This window comes from Nicrophorus vespilloides, unplaced genomic scaffold (assembly GCF_001412225.1).
Source record: "Nicrophorus vespilloides isolate i.1.1-1 unplaced genomic scaffold, Nicve_v1.0, whole genome shotgun sequence".
NCBI classification, from domain to species: Eukaryota; Metazoa; Arthropoda; class Insecta; order Coleoptera; family Silphidae; genus Nicrophorus; species Nicrophorus vespilloides.
This window is the reverse complement of record NW_017100080.1, coordinates 96,548-107,467: the sequence shown is the minus strand read 5'-3', so window position 1 is coordinate 107,467 and position 10,920 is coordinate 96,548.

The following is a 10,920-nucleotide window of genomic DNA, read 5'->3' as shown; positions in this document are numbered from 1 at the left end:
GGTTTTTTTCAATCTTCAATCTTCCTTCGGCCGTATTTGCGCATTAACACACTCCGGCGCTCCGTAAATATTTGTACATGATTATAACACCACCCCCTCGACTTCTTCGCCTCAGACGTTCCTCTTCTTCGTATTTGCATATCTATCCTCATTATTAATCACCCAATATTTAACTACTAATTTACATCAACATTAACTTTAGCTTCCACGAAATTCCTTTGCTACCATTATTCAAAGACTTCGCTAATTACTGCTAACATTTTTTTCTAAACAAATTTCATTTACAGTTACAAACTGAAACAACAGACACATTTTTTTTTGTATTGCTTGGGTAATATTGAAATAACCTCTATTTTTTAATGTCAGCCGAAATATCATTTATTATTCAGAAATTTGAATAGGAATCACTGCATTATTTTGATGCCTACAACAGAATTCCAAAAGTGGGAATAGCTTTTTCCAGCAACATACATAAATTCATATTAAAGGTATTTGGACGTTTGGAATGGAAGAAAATATCAGTAACATATTTTCTTTTGACAGTTATGAATAATCTTATAAAGTATATTTTCAGTTGTTCGTGATTGTATATGGTAAATCTTCTATATAAATATCTACCAAAATATCTTATTTTGAAATATGAAAAACCTTTTAGGTTTAATTTAATTTGTGTAAAAGGTAAGGAGTTTTGTACTGCTTTTCAAAGTACTTCTTCGTATTGTTTTTGTACTTCCTTAATATTAAAATTAAACTTTTCACATCGCGACGTTGATGTTTTGCGTGCGTTGGAACTTATTCTTCATTATTTTCATAACGTAATTTTTTTAAATTACGCAACAAATAGAGAGTCTTCATACCACTATTTTTAAAAATAAACTAAAAATTAACAACACTGTTGCTAATGTATACTATGATTTGACAATTTTCAGTGAAAAAATCCATGAAATTAACTATCTTTAAATGTATAATCTGCATTTTCATAAGTTAGATTGAGTAAATCATGTTAATATTTATATGTTTTAAACAAACTTATGATTAACTCTATTTTACTATTAAGTCTCTTTATATAACCTTCTTCTGTGATTTTAGGAAAATGACGACAGATAACATCAATTTTCAGGTAGAAAATATATTAAACTTTCGAAGCAAGTCTCATAAATATAAAAATACATAAATATTGAATAATGTAAAAACATATTAATCTATTTAGATCGATAAATAATTTGTTTTGTAAATATTTGTTTTATAGCATCACTTCATCTGTTTGAATCGCTTACTAAATTCTAGTATTAATAATCTATGTATTTGCATATTTATTATACTTATTAATTACCTAATATTTAAACACTAATTTACATCAATTAATTTTAGTTTTCGTTTTTATTCAAATTTATTGCTAATAGTTAGAATAAATAATAATAGTTTAAAAATCTTATAATTAATTGAAGTCATAAATAAAGATCCATTTATAGAATAAATTATAAAATACTTTTTGAAATTTTCTTTGTCAGAATTGTATAGTTTTCAAATGATTTCGACAAAATTCTTATAATAGGCGGAAAACCCCAGATCTATATGCCTGTTGGCCAAATATATTATTTGTTTTCTTTATTCTGGTCAATAAATATTTAATAATACTTGATATTACATGAATCGTAGACAAATAATAGTATTGTGGTACAACTTTCAAGAACTTTTTGAATTCAAATACCATTTTTTCCTTTAGAATGATATAGTCTCAAGCACTTAGCGAGATGCACGATTTCGAATATTACGTTTCGCCGTGACTACCTCTTATTGGAATTTTTATAATAGTTCATGTAATAGTTCTCAAATTCAAACAAAAAAACATTTGTATCAATAAATTCATGTAATAGTGCATACAGTTAATTAAGTACATTACTTTTGTTTAAGGAAGTAAACAAAATAAATGATATATAGTGTTATTATTTTAATTGACATATGACAATTCAAAAGCTTATTGTGACATTTATGAATGAAAATAAAAGTTTAATTCAGTTTATGTCAAGTTTTTTTTGGGTGACAGAGTTTAACACGTTAAGGACGGCGCATAATCGGTTTGTCTGTTGCAAAACGTCAAATATCTTACGTCAATTACAAACTTAAACGCTAATACTTCAGTGGAGTGCATGGCGGGTAAACTATTATATATAATGCATGGCCCACCGGTGGGTCATGCTGTCATCAACGTGTTAAATAAGCTTAACACGTTAAGGACGACGCAAATCGGTTTGCCTGCTGCGAATTCTTTTTTCGTGGACGCCTATGGACTGAGTGAAAAGCAAAATATATTGCGTCAATTACAAACTTAAACTTTTCTTATACATTTTTTAATAATTTATAACAATTATTCTAAATTGCTTCAAGAATTATTAAAATATGCCAAGACGAACATCGCAATGGTCGAACAAATGAGGTGACCATGCCAGAAATGGTGAAGAAAATCCACAAAATAGTATTAGATGATCGTCGACTGAAATCGAGCGAGTTGGCAGACATGGTATGCATTTCAAAAAGTGCTGTACATCGCATATTGTCTGGAAAATTTGGAGATGAGGAAGCTGTGCAAGATGGGTGCCACATTTGGTCGCAATCAAGATAATAGACCAGTTCACATATCAGTTTTCGCGATGGCCAAAATCAATGAGTTAAAGTTCAAATTGATTCCTCACGCACCCTAGTCGCCAGATTTAGGCCTTTTTGATTATTTTCTATTTCCAAACTTAAAAAAATGGATCGATGGTAAAAGATTTATCAACAATGAAGAGGTAGAGTCTGCGGTTGCTGGCTATTTTATAGAGCTCGACGATTCTCACTATAAACAAGGTATTGAAGCTATTGAACATCGCTGAAAAAAGTGTATCGAGCTAAAACAAGACTATGTTGAGATAAAAAGCTATTTTTGCGTGTTTTCCTTGTTAGGTCAGGTACTTCTGGGACTACTCTCGTAATAACATCCAAATTCTGATATTTTTATGTCAAAGCAATTTGATAACTATATTCGGAGATCAATCGATTTCTCTATTTGTTTTTATTTGTTGTCTCTGCCAACACTTGAGGTATTTAAATTCTGACAATAATCTCTACAAAAGTTACCAAGTATTTTTTACAAATCATAAGTTTTCTTTTTCTGCTGAATGAAATCACTAATTTAACTTGTGGACTGTTCATTTGCAAACCTCCGCCAAAATCTATTTTTTTATTGACTATAGTTCTGATGACGGAGGTTCAATATCCTGGAATATTTGTGTAAAATCAAATAGGTTTCTTGCCAACGGATAACAAATCAAATGTGTATAGATTGAGCGTGCCAGATTTGAATTTCGTTTGGTGAGTTGCGATTATAAATAGCCTCCGTGTCCAGAAACTCTAAACATTAAACAAAGTGCGACGGCGCGAACATTGAACACAGCCGCCGCCGCCGCCGGTTCCTCCGCCTCCGCTTTCTTCTGTTTAGACATTGAATGCAACAAACAAGACGTCCAACCGGGTCGGGGTTTCCGAAGACGACGCGTAAATCCGTTCGCCGTAATTGTTTTCGAGTTGGTCGGAAACTTCTTGTAACCAGCATCGCGCCCACCGGGTCCACCATAAATCTCTGGCGAAGGAGAGAACAGCCTTAGTTAGTCGGGCGCGTCATTAAATCAAACGATGGCTCTCCAAGGTGGAGGCCGCCGCACCGACCGACCTATCTCGCTCACTCTCTCACTCTTTAACACGAGCCAACCTATCCATCTCTTCTTCATCGGATGGTGTCTGCACGAATGCTGGTGGTAGCGAGAGAGCGTAGATGCGTCCGACTCGATAAGGGATTAAGAAATGCTCGGGATTAATTACACACTATTACAAGATAACTGTTTGCTCGAAAACAAACTAGCTGCTCGGCCGACCGATCCACAGATTACATTTCCAATTGTAACCGCAAGAAATTGCTGCACCGAGATTGACTTTCTTACAAAGGTTTCGAAATTCAATAAATTCATACAAAGATGCATCCATACAATACATAATATAATTCAATAATCATCAGTTTTTTCGATCTAATACGAAAAATAATTCACAAATCTAGTGAAATACATCTATTTAAATTGGTACGCATCTAAACATCATACAGGTAAATTGAATCATATGGTAAATAGGTGAAGTGGTAAATATAACTGATAATCATGTTGAAGAATTAAATAATAAATATTCACTATTTATTAGTCCATGGTAAATGTAATTTTTAGGAGGATTTAATTATAATTAACAATCAACATCTTGATAGTCTTCTCCAGTGGCGACTAATGACATATGATATTTTAATATTTTGTATGTCAATTTTTATCAACTATTTCATGAATTATTAAGTTGGTTTTACAAGTATAGGTGGACACTGGCCGCAAAGATTCATTTTGCTTCGGAAAATCGTATTCATTTTACTATTTATTTCTTCAGTTGATAAGATTCTGGTCTCCTGTCAAAGTACCAATATGAAATATTAGTTATTGATAAAACACAAATTAATTACAGAGAATATTGTTGAATTAAGAATTTATAAAGCATAGAAATTACAAGTTTAAAACGTAATCACACGTAATAATACATATACAGTAAATCCTGTTTTGTGCGGTAAGTAGAGACCTCATGAAATAAATTGCAAAAAAAAAATATTCGACATTTTCATAAATTCTTACACAAATAACAAATAACTTTCAATAATACATTACAGAAACTTTTTTATGCGGTGGATAGGGACCGCATAAAAAAATCGCACTTAGAAAATACGTCAAAGATTTACAAAATACATGAGAAAGTGCATCCAAACAAAATAAATACAAACATTTAATTTCTCATTGTACATATGGAGAAATTTTCAAAATGCATCATACATAATTCACTGCTACTCGTGTTAATACAAAACGCGGATCTTCTTGTGATGAATTGGTTCAAAATTAACTAACAGAATTGTTTAAGCAGGCTGTACAAATGCACACTGATAGAAAACATTACAATGGTGCCAACGTCGTTGGAATTGGTTGGATTTCATTAGAAAAAAACCGCACAAAAAAATGGCATAAAAAGGACAGCACAAAAACAGGTTCTACTTAATAATTTACTGACAAAAGTTCATACGTTTTTATCATCATAATGATGAAAACTTATGTAGTTATTTTATTATTTCTCAAGTTGACTGAAATTGCTAATAATGTTAAAACTAAAAGACACAAAGCGCGAAATAAAATATAAAATATATAAAATATTCAACATTATAGAAAAGAAAGGGGGAAAGACCTCGGTCGTTAGCCTTTTGGCCAGCCTATTAATATATTTTTTTTAATTTTATGTTAGAATTTATTTATGAATCGAATGTACTTTTTTTTTCTATGTATTGATCTTTGGCCAATAAATTATTATTATTATGAAAGAAGTACCCAAAATTCAACTGTCCAACAAAAACCGATTTGAATATATAGTTTTAAAAAAAAACGATTATTTATCATATACCAATTTAGACTTTATTGTTATTTAGCTCAATTAAAATTTAGATTTTTTTTGAAATTTTGAAACCGGACTAAAGTGAATCCGCACTGATCAAAGCCGCACTATATATATTCTACCTCAAATTGATACGTACATTAAATACTATTATCAGTATTTTTTTTCTTTTTTCTTTACTATCAAAAAAATAAATATACGTGTTTATTGTGATTTCTCAATAATTATATAATCAACTTGTTAAATTCGTAAGTACATGAAAGCTATGACCATAATATTCAAAACACGTTGACTCCCATAATAATAGACTATAATTTTCTTCTTCTTTATTACGGAAATTGAATAAATTAATTTATCAATCAAGAAACAACAAAGTCATTACAGGAGATTACATAATGTTGTTTTCGTCATATGCAATTAAGTTGAGTATTAAAAGTAGCGATTTATCTGTAACGTTAATTTGTCTAGACTTTTGCAATTTATTGATTAATCATCGAGAAGAAGCAAAATTAGAAATCAAAATATTATCTTTTATACTATTTCCTAACAAGATGCAACTGCATTTACGGACATGATGAAAGCATTCAAGACGTTTATAACAATAGCTTCTTTGAGAACCAGTTTCTTCACCACAAAATGGTCTAGTTTCCTAAAGAAGTGATTATCGATTGCAATACAGGTTCTATGAATACGGTGGACGAAAACGAATCTAGCAACATTCTATTGACTACTACTACTACTACTACTACAATATTGCCAACAGCTTCCTTATTACTATATATATATATTATATATGAGTTTCATAATGTAACAAAAAATAAAAAATATTAACAGAAATGAAATTATAATGAAAATGTTATTACTGTCAAATAATAAGAGCGAAGCCAAACATGACTTAACAGTTGAACGAGTTTTAATTAGATTCAATACTTCAGTACATATTTAATTTCCGTCTAGATGAAAATCTTAATTGATAACTTTATTTTTTGGATGTGACAGGTCAAAATGTGAACAAATTAATATTCATAATTAGATATAAAAAAAAATATAAATACAAAAATATTTTGAAAAATGACACTCAAGAATAATTAATTCTGTCAATTAAAAATTAATTATCGAATAACCTTCATCAACATTGATTTATTTAATTTAAGGTTATTATTCTGTTGAATTTTTTTTTTATATTTTCTGTGTTTTATTTATTTTATGATTTTTTTTTGTCTCAATAAAAATATCCAAATTCGTGATGCTATGTAACATATTTTTTTGACTAATTTATTATGCTGAACGCATATATTCAAAACGCTGTTCTTTTTCGGTTTCGGCATTTTTTGTTAAATATTCAACTACAAAAGAATTATCATTACTTTCCGCCAAATCCAACAGAGAATCTCCAGAAAACCAGCGTGACTGAATTGTACGATACCGGACAACAAAATGCAATTAAAATTGAACATATAATATTCTACTCATCACAAATTTATTTTTAATTATTTTTTTTTTAAATGAATTATTTTAATGTATACTTTTGATATATTTCTGATATATTTATTATTTTGTTTCTTTATTTTAATAATTTGGAAAAATAGATTTAAATTTATTTGTAAAAAAAAGTGATAATGATAAATAAGAAATTATAATTGCTTTAACACAAATGCGTTCGTGTCTCTATCGAGCGTCGAAGTCTCTTAGATTTCTTGACATTGGGAACAGGAAAGAGCATATCTTCAGTAGATAGCCTGTTTAACCTAACATGTACATGCAAATTGAAGAAAAAGTTCAATATCTTACCGACTGATAATGAAATTTCCGGTATCAGATTTCGAAAATAAACATAATAAAAGTTGTATGATAGGGATTCGTCATTTCCTCTCTTTCACACAAATTCAATAATATGCTAAAACAAGTTAAGCACATGCATAAATCAATTATACCAAAATATAAATTTTGAACAATAGTAAGTCGTATATTCAAATCATTGAAACACGTGCCTAAAAGACACTGCTTTTGGGTGGGCCCGAACCAAGATATGGTCTTAAAATATTTAAAATATTGTTGTTTTCTGGGAGCCCCTAAATACAATTTGCTTACGGGCTCCAATTATTATTAATCCGCCACTGTGTATTATTCAGATCAGCGTTTCTTAAACTTTTTGCAAAGGACCGCACATGAAAAAATTTCTGTGACTCCCCGAAGAATGGATATGTGTACAAAAACATCCAGGTTTGATTCGTCATCAATTTTTCTGCGACTTGGAGAATCACTGATTTAGATTATTATAAATTCAGCAATCCAACACATTAAACCAATTGATTTATAATTTAATTTTAATTATATATGATATAATAAATAATTTTGTTCATTATTTTTACCCTTTCTAGTTATTTTATAATGATTTTAATATTTTTTTTAAATTTGTTTATGAATGACTGTTGCAATTATCAAATAGAGAAAAAAAATAACTGTCAATTTACAAAGATGTCTCTTGTTTCTTATATCAAAATAGACATTGTTGACATGTAAAAAAACAATTGTCGTGTCCCAGGAATAGATAATCGGTTCACTGTGGAATATTTTTTCGGTTATCTGTCAATCCAATGAGTTTTACTTGTGATTTGTAGTTGTTAATTAGAAATACGTATTATATGTATAAAATTATATAAACAAGGGGGTGGGAGTTCAAGGACTAAGGCACGTTTTTGATAAGTAGCTCTGCTTCAGGTCACTACTACTTTGGAATCTACCAATTCTGCATCTTGGTTCCTTGTTCAAAATAAGAAGGAACGTTTTTAATAATCTGCCAAGTCTGCATTATGATTCTGAGCTTAAAATAAGAAGGAACGTTTCAATCGTCCACTGCTCTCGATGGAACTGCTTATTATGCATCTTCGTGGTTGGACACAACACAATAATATTTTACAAATACAATACAAATATTAAATGTAAACGGTTTTAACTATTCCTTATTTACTACATTTTACCGACAATGAAAAAATGTACAAAAACAATAGGTAAACAAAGAACAAAAAATTGTCAATTATTTGAACCAATTTATTTTTCAGTAATTAAAACAAAAATGTAAATTTGGTAGGAACTGAAGGAGAATATTGCCTAAAACTTATGTGACGAGTTTATCTTATATATATCCAGCGGCGGATTTAGAATGTATTCTAGAGCCTCGTTCAATTAAAAGGCCTTCTTCGTGGTCAAAAAGTAAACAAAAGTAACTCAAACTTTGGTTAATGGGAGACCCCAAAACAGTGTTTGTCGAAAACCCCCACTTTGTTAATTCAGGGTCCACTGAATGGTATTAGGGGGCTCTGAAGTTAATGGTACGCCCAGTGTATATCAACACTATTTCAAGAGACATAAATATAGCTGATCACAGAAATGTGAGTATGGTAAATATACGTATAATGTGCAAATATCAGTAACTAAATATAGTGGGATACATTACTTAAGTAGTTATGGAAGTAAAGTGTAGAAATTTGAGTTTAGATAATAGTGCTTTAATTCACTTGCTTATTTAATTCCATGTTTACCAATAATTAACTAGACGTTGTGCAATTAGAATTATTGGTACGTGTGACAGACAAGTGTGGATGGACAAAAAAAAATGAAAGACTTCAAGTTATGTAAGTAGGTGTATATTCAGGCTACTTTTTAAGCAGGTTTCCAGGTTGGGAAACGCCGAAGAGCTTTAGCAGCCCAAAAATAATTATCCGAGCTGTCATGTAAAACGTCCGGAGGATGGATGCGAAGTGTAAATAATAAGGATCGGGACCGGATTTCAATTTCAGAAATGAAGTGTTTAATCTTTTGATTGATCTATTTGGAGGCAATTAAATTCCTGTTGCGAGAGAAGCGCGCGGGTGAAGAATAAATACGAGCCAAGATAGTCGAGAGAGTCGATTCGAAGGTTTCGCCGAGTATAAATTACGTGTGGTCCGAGGGTCTCGAAGGCAACAGCAACGAGGAGGAAGAATAACGAGAGGAGAGAGGACAGAGTCGGGCGAAGAAGATGATGATGATCACGGTGGTGATGGTGATGGGGGGACGGAGAGTGAAGAGACGGAGAGGGGCCTCGGGGCGTGTACCCTGTTTCAGAAACGTATAATTTCAGTGTCAGCAGAGTATAATAACAGACATCTTAACGAGTTCTGTTAATCACGTTATTTATTTATTTATTTATACACACACACATTCATATAGCGAGGTAGACACGAACCCACCGAAAACCCATCTCCAAAAATCGTTTCGGCTCCTCCTGCCTCCTTCTTCGCATCCCCCCGCGGACCCGTCGTCCCGTATTATATGCAAATTGAGGCAGGCTATTATTTGTTTTATAAATTACGAAATCGGTTTTCTATAAAGCCTGATTATAGGCCTAGCACCGGGCGGCGCGCCCTTTCATTATATCCTCTCGTAACCTGACCATCCGAATTCCGGTATGGGAATCATCGAATGGACCAACATCATCTTCGTTAGTTATTTACATTACTTATCTTTCTCTCTCTCTATCTTTCTCTCCTTAATCCTTTCCTCCATCTCGTTTTTCGCCGCGCTAGTTAAGAAAACCGTAATTGCACCGATAAATTTCCATGCGAGCATCCACCTACCGTGACGCAACCAGACAACGCCTTCACGGTTCACACTTCCAAACATCACCACCAATTAAACCTCAATAACTTATCGAAGGTAATTGGTAACATTCGTCTAATTCTAATTGCATTTCAGTCAAACCATTTACCAATTAACTCCGCTTATTCATATTTTCAGAAGCCAATTAACAGAAGCGGTTAAAAATAATCTGAAAAATTAAATTTATTCAAATACACAAATAATATAAAGATTATGATAAACTAACAGACAGACAGAAACAAATAAATAAAAAAATGAAAATAAAATACAAATATAATAATTTTATTAATTTATTTTAAGTCGATATATGTAATTAGAAAATATATTCTAATATAATATTTCTATATAATAATATAATTTTTGTATGAAAATATTCTCATAATATTGGGGTTTGTCCGAAAAATACGGTAGTCTCATTTGAATACAATTAGGAGAAGCTCCTTTGAAAAGAGGAAAACTTCTCATAAAAAAACTTTTAATCGACTTCTTCAACCTTTTGGGGCTGATAGTTTGATACTTAGATAACCTGATTTAAGGCATAAATCAAACTAAAATTGTTTATTGAGTTGAACAAATAAGTATAGGTCTAATACAGTGTTTTTCAACCTATTATCTACAGATCGGTCCGAGGCAACATAAATTAGATCAAATTTTTTGTAAATTATATTTTTTTTAATTTTTACTACCTATATGAGAAATTTATTTTTATGATCGTCAACCGGTCAACATTTCTTATATTTTTGCCAGTCCGCAGATGTAAAAAGGTTGAAGAACGCTTGA